The 13683-nt window shown below is 36.1% G+C and overlaps 1 protein-coding gene across 3 annotated transcripts in view; it reads left to right on the top strand.

Moving 5' to 3' along the window:
• Nucleotides 1–13683, top strand: part of IQCM (IQ motif containing M) — a 412415-nt gene that overhangs the window by 57433 nt on the left and 341299 nt on the right. The gene's annotated exons all lie outside the window — the stretch shown is intronic.

Below are 13683 nucleotides of genomic sequence, written 5' to 3'. Positions count from 1 at the left end.
TAAGAGTCCTTTGGTGACTGTGATTTGGGATTCATGTACTATTTGCTAGGGAAAAACAACAACAACAACAACAACCACCACAACAAATCTTGACATCCTCAGAGGAGGCAAGGAAATGGTCTTTACGGTAATCCACACAAATATGGATGACTGAGAACTGCTAAGCCCTTGTCAGGACAGTTGTCAAGCAGAGGTTGCATGGTACAGTGAATATAAAAATATAAGACAGTTTCTGAGGCCACACTTGAATTGTCCAAGCTGCCTACCTAAAAAAGGGATAGGGTCTTCCCACTGCCTGATTCTGACTCTTGAATCCCAGTTGTTCAAACTTGGGTTGGAGGGCCCAGCTTCCTTCTTGACATTTGTTTCCTATTGCTTACAACAGGTTTGCTTCTGTTTTGTCCCTGAAGTGTTTTGTATCAAGGGCTTGTTCTCTTTATTATTCCTTGTGCTTACTCTGAGGCTTTTTCTGTTCTTATTTGAACAGAATCCTGAATGTACTAACACTTTTTGGTTTTTGGTTCACTTCAAGAAAGGTTCCAATCTGAACCCAGGTTCTTCTCCGCCTTTTTCTCTAAGAGTTGCTCATCAGCAACTTTTAGGATCCCCGCTTGGAACCCAGGTTGGCCTGTTGCATGTTGGGTGAAGTTATTCCTGGATTTTAAAAGCAGAATACAATTCCACAAAATAGAAAGTAACCCAGTCCTCCCTCTCTGTATGTTAATTTGTTATTTTATTCAGAAAATAGTGTTTTTCCTATTCATACCAGAAAATCAAAAGAAGAATATAACTTTCTGCAATTATTCAGTCACTCTCAGTTTCAATCAGTTAATTAGTCAGAAACTTATCTGAGAAGGCCAGTAAATGGGATTTGATCCAATGAGACTTGCATGTAGTCTGACTGGAAAGAGAGCCACAGATTATGCTCCTACTCTGCCACAATCCTGATTTGGGGCTCCAAATTGATCAAGACAAAGCTTTTCCTGGACAAAGAATTATCTGCAAAATTTTCCACCTAAAAGCTCTAAATCTGTGGCAGCATTAGAGAATATTCTGAGTGCCATTCTTTTCATCAACTTCTCATGGAGCAGAATGACACCTACTGCTATTAGAAACTATTTTCATAAAATTGCATGGGCTTATTTCTGAGAGAAGAATTGATAAAGGCGATTACCCCTGATGGATAGTTGTGAAGAATTCTTATATTTGGATTGATACAGAGTTGGGTTTTGTAGGATAGGTAAGAAGAGTAGGAGGGCAAGGGGCACGATGAAATATTGAGAACGTAACAGGAGTGGAAGGACAGACCTTTGACTCAAAGGCAGCTACTAGATTGGAAATAAGTAAGGAGGGGTTTTTATGGAGGGATTAGAAGTTTTAGTGAGGTGAGGAATTAGAAAATGTCGAATTAAGGTAGTGAGTTGTTCATTCAGTGAGGACATTAAAGATTTCAGAGGGAATAAATGAGAAATCCTAGATGACTACATGTATATCCTTTCTGAGAAGAGCTTCATTGGTTAAGACTGGAGAGTAGGTTGGGGCCAGATTGAGGGTCTTGTACCCCTATTTAGGAAGTTTCATCTGAAGGCAGTTGAGGTGGAGCAATGGAGGTTCTTACCTTGGGGAGTGACAGGATCAGCAGTTGCTTTTAGGATTGAGTATGAGAATGCTTGCAGAGTGGGGGGAAATTGCTGGCTGGAAGACCAGTTAAGAGGTTAATTCATCAATCCATTTGACAGATAAGGAGCGGTTGGTCTAAGGCAGAGGAGAGAAGTTCTATTTGTGAAGCATCTCTGTGATAGAGATAATAAGGTTTGGTGACTCATCAGGCTGTTAGGGGTGAGACAGAGGGAGGAAGCACAGAAATTCCAAGGTTTTTACATTCGGACTATCATTAACATTGGAGTATTAATCGAAATAAGAAAATTAGACTAGTTTTTTAAAATGAGATGGGATAGGGCAAAATTAAAATGAATTTTTGTCCTGGAATGTAAAAAGAACCTGTGAAACATAAAGGTGGACATTTGTCTGGATCTGGGTAGAGACTGGGGCTGGAGTTGAAGATTTAAAACTCACGGGCTTGCAGATGGTACCTGACACCATAAAGGGAGAGAAGATGGTGTGAATGGAGAAGAGGGCCAATGCGTTACCATGGGAACTGCTAGGAGAAGAGGTGGAGGTCAGTTAGGAAGTATGAGGGAATATGGTCAGAGAGGGAGGACGAGCGGGAATTATGGGGTCTCTGAAGAGCAATGAAGGAGACAGTCAGCAGTAATACCATCGGACAGGAAACGTTGCAGAAGGCCAGGAAAAGTGAAGACTAAAAATAGAGTTGGATTTAGCAATTGGAAGATTGTTGCTGTTTTAACTAGAGCAGTTTCAAGGGTTGTTGAGGCAGTGAATTGAAGAATGTTTTGGGGCTGAAAAAAAAAAAGTAGACAGTGAGGATAGAACTCACCTTTGAGAAGTTTGGTCATAAGGTAGGCGTACAACAACTGAAAGGGAGGACCTCTGATGGAAGTCATTGCTGGATTCAAGTACCGAAGATAACTGTGAGAGAGTATGGTAGGTGTAGTCTTAGGGAAATTTCTCCTTACAGCTTGTGTCTTCCTGGGCTTTAATTAATGTGTTTGTTATGGCTTAGGGGACATCAGTTTAATCCTCAGAATGTCTAAATCTGTTTACCAGCAAGCTGTGTTATAAGCAACTTTGCTCTATATCATTTTAAAGAATTTAAAGCTGTTATTTTCATTTTCCTTGTCCAACCATAACATTTCATTTTTTAAATGCAGAGCTGCCCTATGATGACAGTTCATGGTCTGCATCAGGCATAGGCTTTGAGACGTTCCCTTCCAATGGGCTGTTTCCAAATTCCCATAGTTCTTAAAGGCCCTCTGAGAGTGGACCTCTCTGTACCTGAAGAATTAGATAGCTGATACAGATAGTCACACAGCCTTCTGTGAATTTCTTGTCCTAATCTCTTTGATGAGTGCCAAGTTACCTATGAAGACTATTTTCAAGTTATTGTTTTAATAGATCTTTACCATCAGGCTCAGATAAATCACAGCTATTTCATACTCGTTGGAAGACCGATTTAGACTTAATGGGAGAGCGCTACTAAATCATAGTATAATGTATGGAAAAAATTTTACCCCCTTTAAATGTCATATTTCTTTCTAAATGGCTCTGATAAGTGGTTTTTTAAGAAGGCTCATGAAAGTAGTGGAGTATTTTAAAAAGTTAAGACTATGACAGGTTTCAAAAATATCTGAAACTTAATATATATGTTCAAGCTTAATAGTTCCATATGATAATACCCATAATAGATTTTAAAAATGTTTCTTGGCAATTAAAAAATTAACTAATGCTAAAGATATATTAAAAAAAAAAAACAACCTTAAAACCAAATGAAGTATCAAGATGATTAGATAGAAGCTAAAAATGATTATGTGGGTTGGGGAATAAGGGTAGACTTTTTATTTAAAGCTACCTAGCATTTAGACAATGCAAATTTATTAATCAGGGTAATTCTCTCCTTCTGCAACCAGGGGAGATAATTCTTCTCCCAATGTTTAGAATCTGACTGTATTATGACAATATGACTTCTAACACCATGGAAGATGGGAGTAGCACTAAATATGATTTTGGACCAGGTAAAATTTGTTTTTAATCCTTTCAAGCCCTTATTTCTGTCTACTCTCTGAGATTCTCCCTGACACCTTGCTCTGCCCAAACCTCTTCTCAGAGAGTCGGGTAGGGTAATTTTCAGATAAAATTGAATTTGTCCATGTTTTACATCTAATAGAAGAATTTACATTTTGAGTTGGTTTATAATTATTTTATGGAAGACTTGGTCTTCTATCAGCTTTTCAGGCATTAGTCAATTGATGGAAAGGTCTTTGCAGGGAAATAGGGAGCTTCCTGTCATCTTTAATGCCACACCACATACATAGTAGCTTACTTTAAACATCTACTCAGGACCAGCATGGTTTTAACAAGTGGGCTCAACCTGTGGCTGTTTATTTGCAATTTGTATAAAATAAGCTACATATGCTAGTCATAGAGAGCTGGGTCTGCTTACTCTCGCTTACTTGCTCACTTCCTGTGAAACCCAGCTTCTACCTCGCCCTACTTTCCTCAGACTCACTAATGACTCTTTATTTATCAAATCCATGACCATTCACTCCTCCTCGCCATGGTCTCTGTGACTTTTAGCTTCTCCTTAAGAACTCTGCTGCCTCTGCTTACCACTTATATGACTGACTTCTTGGTCCCCTCTCATATCATCTACATTCTAGCTGGGCAAACCCATTTTTTTTTTTTTTTTTTTTTTGTCTTTTCACGTCTAGATCTTTTAGTCCAAACCTCACTGCCGACCTGCAGATTCAACATCTGCACCTGGAAATTCTACAAACACCTCACGTGCCCTAACCCAAAGTCATACACTTCCTCTTCCTGCCCTGCACTTTCACTCGGTTTAATCAAGATAGAAACTTTGGCATTATTCTTGTTTCCTGCCTCTTTCTCAGATCTACATCAAATTACCAAATTCTGTAAATTTGTGTCCCTAAATAAGTGTTGAAGCATTCCCTCATTTCTATTTCCTGTGACTACTGCTTTATTTTAGGCACTCATCACCTCCAGCCTGGGATTCTCACTCCGCCTGTCCTCTGATCCAGGCTTGTTCTGTGGCTAAAGTGACCTTTCCAAACTTGAAATCATTTAGTATTGGTCCTTTATCATAGTTCTTTGTATATCACCTGTAGACGAATAAAGACGGAATTCTGTAGCCAGGCATGATTGATCTGTTTCCCACAAACCACATCAGTTTTGTCCCCAGCACTGACTCTCCATCTGTATTTCACCTTTTAGCAATATCAGTCTCCGTAGTATGTCAAACAGGCAGTGCTCTTTCATGCCTCCAGGTTTGGGCAGATACCTTTCCCTTTGCCTGGGATGCCCTCTCATCCTGCCCAGGCTGAGAAATTCTCTTTTCCATTATTTTTCTCTTGTGAATTTTCTGCCTGACATTTCCAGGCAGACATTGGTTCCTTTCTTTCATGTCCCCATTTTACCCCTATATATTTCTAATACCTCTCTTGTCACTTTATTATAATTGTCACATAAACTGTCTTCTCACTAAACTCTAAGCCTCTTGAGGGAGGAGACTGTATATTTATTTATGTATCTGTGGTTTCTAGAACCTGCTTAATTTTTCACAGATATTTATTATTGAATATTAATTTGAGTTAATTTGAAATGCATTAAAACTTTTTTTTCCCCTAAAAATGCTGGAGCCCTTATAGTTTCTTTATCTTAATTCCTTTATAGACATTCTTAATGAAGACCTCTTCATTAATAACCATTTATAGAACCTACCATTTTATACTCTTTTGAATCACTCTGGTAATCCACAGTTATGGACGCTCGGAAAACAGAAACCACAAAGAGTAGAGTGATGAGGCAGAAAACAAAACCCCAGATATGAGTCTGAATACTTTTTTTTTTCTGATGGAAATAATATTTGATTTTAAGAGTATAATTATGATCAGAAGGTACTGATTAAAAATACCTTATAGACACTCTCATTTGTTTGGTCTTTTCCATAGAATGGCACCAAATATTTAGAAAGTGATTTTTCATCAAAATTATTTTCTCTTTGATTCTAATCTTTAATTCTTAAGTAAAGCCAACATGGCACATCTGGCATATATTTTTCATACAATCACAGGTCTGGGAGCTCAGAGGAATTTTCACGTGTTCTCTTGATCATTATAGAGAACATTTATTGAGCAGCTACTACCAGACAGGTAGGTACAATTTTAGCTGCTTTCATGTATTAATTCATTTCATGAGGTAGGTACTATTATCATTCTTCATTTTACAGATGAGAAAAATGAGGCATAGAGAAGTTAAGTCATTTGTTCAAGATTATGAAAATAAAGTAGTAGAGCCAGAATTTGAACCTGTCTGGTTCAAAGTTTGTTTGACATATGAGAAAACTAACACCCATCAAAGGGGCATGCTTAATTGCAAGGTACCTATGCCTACATTTTTGGCTTCAGACAGTACATTCAAAATTTTTGATAAATTAAGGATATGTGTTACAAATTGGTAGCTAACTGTTGGGAATAGTGCAATTACATAGCCAGTGTTAACCTTATTCAGTGACCGTTTATAGAGAGCAAAATTTTCTTTTGAGAATTCTCTTCAGTTCAGAATCAGAAAAAATAAATAAATAAAGAATATATACACACATATATACACTTACAATGATCATTCTTTTTTTATTAAAAATTATCTGGGTGACAGTGTGTCATTCATATATATATATATATATATATATATATATATATATATATATACCCACCTATATATATATTGTGTGTTCATCATCTAAAGTTAGATTTCTTTCTGTCACCAAATATTTGATGCCCTTTACCCCTATCTACCTCCTCCCACCCCCCCCCCTTCCCTCTGGTAACCACTAATCCACTGTCCATGTCCATGAGTCTCTGTTTGTTATGTTACAGTGATCATTCTTAATCATTGAGTCTCTTTGATCATTGTAGGGATGTGGAACAGGCAAGGAAATTCTAAGAATACTCATATGAACAGTATAACAAAATGCGGGGATATATATGGTTAATCCTTGAGATCTGCTTTTAGAATTTCTAAGGAATTTTACTTCCATGCAAAGCTATTCCACGTTCAGTTTTCTTTAGCTCTAATGTAAGAGCTTGAATTTCCAAGTTCCTGGCCTTGTTCTGAGAAATGGTCAATGCATATAGGACTATACATGTTAAGTCGCTATGGTTGTGATTTGCAAGGCTCGTGAAAAAAACTATTTCACTGTTTTCTGTGGGGATTATAGAAATAATTGCCGTACTGGTTTTTGTATCTTTAAATTAGAAGTTCTTTGTGGTAGTGGGCTATTCTTTTAGCAGCATGTTTCTGCTTGTTGAAAAGCTTTGCTGAACATAATATACCCACTTTGCTATGTAAATAGAGACATTATTGTTGGAATAATGAAGTTCATGGGATGCCTCTTCTTGTAGGCCTATCTGTCAATCTGTGTTTAGTTGACTTTCTCAGCCCACCCATTCTAATTACAGCTTTTGAGTCTCCTAAAATGGGGAACTGGGAAGGGGATTTGTTACAACTGGGTTATTTAAATGGAATTTTCCAAATATACAGTATCTCCTCCTCAGATCACAAATTCACTCTCCCACTCCTTCCTACTTGCTTTACAAGCTCTTGGCAGGCTATTATTATGAACCAAAGGACAGGTTTCAAGCACCCTCTACTTATGAAATGGTGAGGTCGAGTTGGTAAACCGCATGTGTTTGGGATTATTGCTCTTTGTTCTAATTTCATTTAGACTTTTGCTGATTTTTAGAGTGTAAATTGTTTTAGGAGATAACTTCATAAATGTTGAACATCAGATATGCCGTCCGTCATTTGGCCATTTTGGTAATTAAAGTTTGTGCTGACATTTGACTTAATATAGATTGTTTGATGGATGCTATATTCTAAATATTTGATGTCATCAAATAACTTCGTATAGAATCTATTTTTTTAAAAGATGTTAAAATGTTAAGTTTAAAGTATGAAAGAAAACATTACCTTGAAAGGTAGCAGACTTGTGACATTATTTGTGTTGTTTAGTAAGGTGGTAGATATCATTTCGATTCCCTGCCCTCGCCTTCTTGGCTAGTGACTTAGAAACAGATATCCACAAGCTCCAAGTAGCTGCGATATGGTTGTGTCACATTAGTGCAAATTTCTCAAAATATCTCCTTGGATATAGGAGCTTACTGTCTTATATTGTGACTTGTTTATAAAGAAAACACTGAAGGCAAATTTTTCTGCTTTACAAAATGGATGGTTCTTTTCTACTCACTGTATTCTAAAATGTCATAAAATTTACATGGCTCATAATCCTTTTAAACAAGAATCTTATCCTAATATTTTCCTTCCCTAATCTTCCTTTCTCTGTCATAGTTTTTATAATTTATTATTGCTTGCCTTTCTGACCACCTTTTCATGCCGTCAGTTTCTTATAGACTTGCTTTCATTCCCACTTCCCTCTCTGAGTCCCTGATGGTATCCTCACTGAAAAATCTGGTGAAAATTCCTCTGTTTTTATGCCTTTTCAATGTCTACATTATTTCATGTTATTACTCATTCCCCAATGGACATTATATATTTTTTTGCATAAATAATATAATAGTAAATATTAACTTAATTTTATTAATAATAAATATAATTATAAATTCTACAATATATCTTCATAATAATATTCATTGCTATTTTGATTTTTATTGCTGCGAAGTTCTGGTTTTTCTCATTTCATCTTCTGCATCTTCTTTAATGACTTGACTTTATTCTGCAATCTCCTCTCTGCAGATATTTTCTAAGTTACTTAGCCTAGAAATTTGGAGTCAGTTTGACTCCTTGCTTTCTCTCTTCCCGTCGTGATTAGTCAGTTAAAAAATCTTTTGGATCTTCCCATGCAGTGTCTTTCTTTCACATTCGCCCTTTCCCTTTCGTTGCCATCTTGAAATTTAAGTCTTTATCACCTCCTATTTGGACTACTGCCCTTGGCACTAACCTACATCACTGCTGAAATGACCTTCTATTCTGTTCTATTATGTTCTGTTAGGCTCTGCTCTGCTCTACTCTCTACTGTATCCTCTTCTACTTGTCAACACAAAAAATAATCTTCACCTGAACTAAAGCAGGGGCTGTAGGAGTGGAGTGGAGTGGGAATAGAGGTAGAACTATTTATGATTCATGTGACTGATTGGATACTGAGAATAACGGAGCCGAAGGAGTTGAAATAGAGATCTGGGCATCATTCATTGTATAGAAGGTAACAGGAGCTATAGGAAGACATGAGATCACCCTGAAAAGAGAACACTGGGACAGAATTTTACTTCTGAATGACAGAGATTATCTTTTTCTCCTGGTAGTGGAATTAGAACCTTTTATTCAAACAAACTCTTAACTGGCTGCCAATGTGTAAGGCAGATAAAAATAGAACTGCTCACACACAAGGCCAGTCTGATTGACCTCCTCCTCATCCTACTTCGTCTCTGGCTGAGGCTCCTGAAATACCACAGGGAAACTACTGCACAGGGTATGGTAGGGAAGGAGCAAGGGGGTGAAAACTGCATTTATTGAGTATCTCTTTTCTACTAGGCTCTGATCTCGGTACTTCTTATGAGTGGTTTATGATTATGATGATCCTGAGGAAGACTGCCTGAGTCAGTTATTTCTCTTTTTCAAGATGTTAAAAATTGTTGCCAGACAAATTCTCTCAAGAACATTTATAAATACTCTATTCTACTTGGAATTGGGCTATATGCTTTTAAAATCACAAGCAGACAAACAAACATAGAGCCATTAAACCTGTTTACAAAATTGATTGCTAGAAGCTGTTCAACTTCAAAAATGTAGCATACTCATGCATGCTTTTCAGAAAAATCTCACCTGATAATAAAGATGTTCTAGGTAACTATTAGTGATAACCCCGATGAAAGAGAATGTTGTCAATTTTTTTTCTAGCACAACTGACAAATTCATTCTGTTCTTTCTTTTTTATTTGTTAAAGACCGTAAATGACACAGGTTCTGAGTTACATGTTGTGATTAATTTTCCAAAATTTCCTCTGCTTGATGTCTCTGGTAATTTTTGAGAACTCAACATCGTGGAAAAATTTGGCTGCTTTCAGCAAGTAAACTGTTTATCATTCTGATATATATATATATATATATATATATATATAGAGAGAGAGAGAGAGAGAGAGAGAGAGAGAGATACACACATGCACACACATATACATATATGTATATATATATACACACATGCATACATACATACATAAATGTGTATATACTACATATATATTAAATTTTGTTAGTGATACAAACCTGTATTATGTGCATAGTAGTACTGCAATTTCCTTGGCTTTGTATTGCTTTGCTTCATTAGCATGTAGCAGCAAAGCTTTAAAGTGAAAATTCCTCATAGAATTAGGTTCATTCCATGTGTTAAGTTTTAAATAATTTATAATTTTGTCTTTCCTTTAAATACATTACTTCACTTTATATTTTGTCTCTCCTTTGTTAATACTTGATTAGATTTGCATGTATTTCCTTATGAAAATTGTGTTTGTGATTTTTATCAGAACAGTATATTGCATCTTTGCAATATCTATGTTGTAAAACAAGTCAAGAACAAGGCTTCTTTGTAAATATACCTCATACTTAGAGACTATAAAGCATATAAATTGATGTACATAGTTGAAGGTTTAGATTTTAAGTTTTTAAATTAACATTTTAAAACAGAGCTTTCAGAATTTCCATATCTGAAGAAATGTTCTTCTATAGTGACAGGCATCAAAACTATTTTGAATAGACTTTTCATATGGAAATTTAATGATTCATGTTTTGATGAATTGTTTTGGACATAACATCTTTATAGTAAGAAAGTAAAAATTATAAACCCAGAATGCACTAAGGGCCATAGGGCTATGTAATAAGAGAAGCCAGGGACCTAAGGATATATATATATTTTTTGGTCTGATGAGATATTTCATGGACTGCCATTGCTCTGTTCTTTGCTGCGTTTATTGTGAACCGAATTAGGAAGGCTCTTGTACTTTCACCCTTTAATTTAATTAGATAATAATTTTGTAGTCAGGAGTTCCCTGGAGATAGTAAATTTATCGACACTGTAAATCAACCTCTGTGTGTAATTGCATGCTGTTCATTTCATTGTTGGTGGACAGAAAGGCCACAAAGAGTACGGAACAAATGTTAATTCTGGTAAAGATCAAGTCTTTAGTGGTCTAGGCCTATCTTGAAAAAAAAATAGTAAAAAGGTTGGGCTAGGAGGCCAAATGCATGAAATCCTGCAGAAGATCAAGAATATTTAGATATTTTCAAAAACCATGTCAAAGAATACCATGTATTGCATATAATTAAACATGTTAAGATATTGAGTAGCCAGAAGAAACACTATCAAGAATTTTTAAACCAAACAACAGTTCTGGAAATAAGGATATTTGTACTTGAAAGATAATAAGCTATAGTAATTTCTGTTTTAGTGTTGGAATTTAGAGTTTTTCACCCATTTGGTGAACTTTGAGCTGGGCTTTGCTACTTTGTGTCTTTGGAGATCTTTTTAGGTATTAACACCACAAAACTAAAATTATTTCTACTTCAACTGTTTTCAAAATTTTGTTTTGCATCAGAACCTTCTTTTTACTTAAAAATTTTCACAGAACACCAATATATAAAAAATATTTTATTAGAATACATTTCTTTTTTAAGATCAAATTTTATGATGTTTACTTAGAAAAGAATTCAGTAAGAATGTTAATGCTACTTTGACAAACAGGAAATTTAAAATTGAACATTTTAGATAAAAGTTACAGATATCATCAGTCAATTGATTTTTGTTTTTTGACTTCACAGTACTGAGAAAATAATGGTACACAAATAAGTAGTTACAAAGAATAAAGTAGAAACTACTCTTTTCTCTTTAGCATTCGACTTGCAATCTCTGAATATTCTTCAACTAGGAGAATCATAGTTTTGAAGGAGAGTAATAGAGACTTTCACTTGTAGCCACGATGGGGTGACCAGAGGAAACATACGAAACAGTGGCTTTCAGACACTGGACGTCAGGCAGTGCAGAACTGTGAGCTTTGAGAGACTATAGGATGAGACAGCTATGAAAAAACTACAGTACACGCAATTCACTGTCTGGAGAGAATTTCTTGGCTGCAGTGCTGAGAAGGGGAGTCCAGCAGTCTCCTTGAGTTAAGGAGTGTAGCTGAGATTCAGAGAAGGCCAACGAGGCTAGAATTAATAAAACAGAGCACTGGAATACAGAGGGCTGTACTGAGAGATAGCTCCAGAGATGTGTGGCGGGTCCCCCTTGAGTTTTCCGCTGAGTAGTACCAGAATGTGTACATGATAGGACTAGTCAAGGCCAGGGGAAAAAACGACCAAGGGGAGAAGAGAAAACAATTTGCGCATATTGTACAGGACAGGAGTAGTTTATGTTCTTACCAGCCAGCAGAGAAAGCCTTGTAATTCTTGTAAATGCATCAAGGTATGGCCTCAAGAATGGAGCAAGGTTAGTCCTAGACTAGAGATTGGCAAACTTTTTCTATAAAGGGCCGGATAGTGAATATTTTAGAGTTTGTATATGACATAGGGCTTCTGTTGATTCTTCTCATTTCCCCTCCTCTTTCTCCTCCTCCCATTCCCCCTCTTCTTCTTTTTCTTCTTATTTTTGTCTGTTCCTCCTCCTTTGCCTCCTTTTTCTTCTTTTCCTTTCCAACCCTTTAAAAATTAAAAAAGTATTCTTAGCTCATGGGTTATACAAAAATAGTCTGGGTCCTGTCTTTGGCCTACAGGCCATAATTTGTTGACTCTTGCCCTAGATGAAAGTTTATTCTGGTGATGCCTAACAAAACTTAAAAGAATGCATGAAAGGGTCAGTTTCCCAGCAATTCTACTGCATTTTAAACAAAACTTATGTTTGTTTAAAGGAACACAAATATATACAGCACCCTTTTTTAGCCCTTTGAGTAGGGCCAGGAAGGTAAACTTCACAATCCCTATTTATCCAATCAAAAATTCCAGGCATGCAAAGAAGCAGGAAAATATAGCCCGTAATAAAGAGAAAAGTCAGTGAATCAAACTGACTCAGAAATGACCCAGACAATAAATTAGTGGTAGATAAACATGTTAAAAACAGTTATTATAGCTGTATTGCATATATTCAAGAAGCTACATAAAAATTGAACTCACTAGGTAGATATAAAATATAAAAAAGATTCAAATTGGATTTCTATACATAAAATATAACATATCCAAAATGAAAAAAAATATATATAGTATATGAGATAAAACAATGATTTGGAATTTTCAAAAGAAAAGATTAGTGGACTTGAAGACATAGCAATAGAAACTATCCAAGATGAAATACAGAGAGAAAAAAGACTAACCACCCACACTACCCAAAATTTACCACCAAAAAAGATAGAAATAGCATCACTGGGCTGAAGGCAATTTTAACTAGTATAATGCAAATGAAGTCAGACTCTGAAAAGAAGAAAGGGACACAGAAACAATGGTCTAAACTTTTCCAATTTTGATAAAAACTATAAATTCATAGAACCAAGTTCAATGAACCCCAAGATCAAGAAACACAAAGAAAATAATACCAAGGCATAGCACTACCAAATTACTTGAAACCTGTGATAAGGAGAGAATCTCTTCCTCTTCTACTTATTTTTGTGCTCCAGACACCATAGATCTAGGGGTATAAACTTCCCCTGCAAACGCTTTGGCCCACATGTAGCCAAAACCTTCAGAAGGACATGCTGAGGCAAGATTACATATACTGGGGAAAACGCTGTGAGGTAAAAATTGGAGAGGGACCCAAGGAGACTAGGAAATTTTCGATGTTGATATAGATCTCACTGCTGTTAAGGAGAGCAGGAAGGAATGAAAGAATTAATCTACTTGCCTTCCTAGCCCCATGGGCATATATTACCAGTGGAGCCTGGCCATTTTTTTTTTTTATTCAATCTTGTCTCTGTAGATGAATTCTCTCGTATCCATGCCCTAGCATCCATTTTTTCTTCTAGAACTTTTACTC

This window comes from Rousettus aegyptiacus, unplaced genomic scaffold, assembly GCF_014176215.1.
Source record: "Rousettus aegyptiacus isolate mRouAeg1 unplaced genomic scaffold, mRouAeg1.p scaffold_m13_p_16, whole genome shotgun sequence".
NCBI lineage: Eukaryota > Metazoa > Chordata > Mammalia > Chiroptera > Pteropodidae > Rousettus > Rousettus aegyptiacus.
The sequence above is the reverse complement of the archived record's forward strand: the minus strand, read 5'-3'. Positions and strand labels throughout refer to the sequence as shown.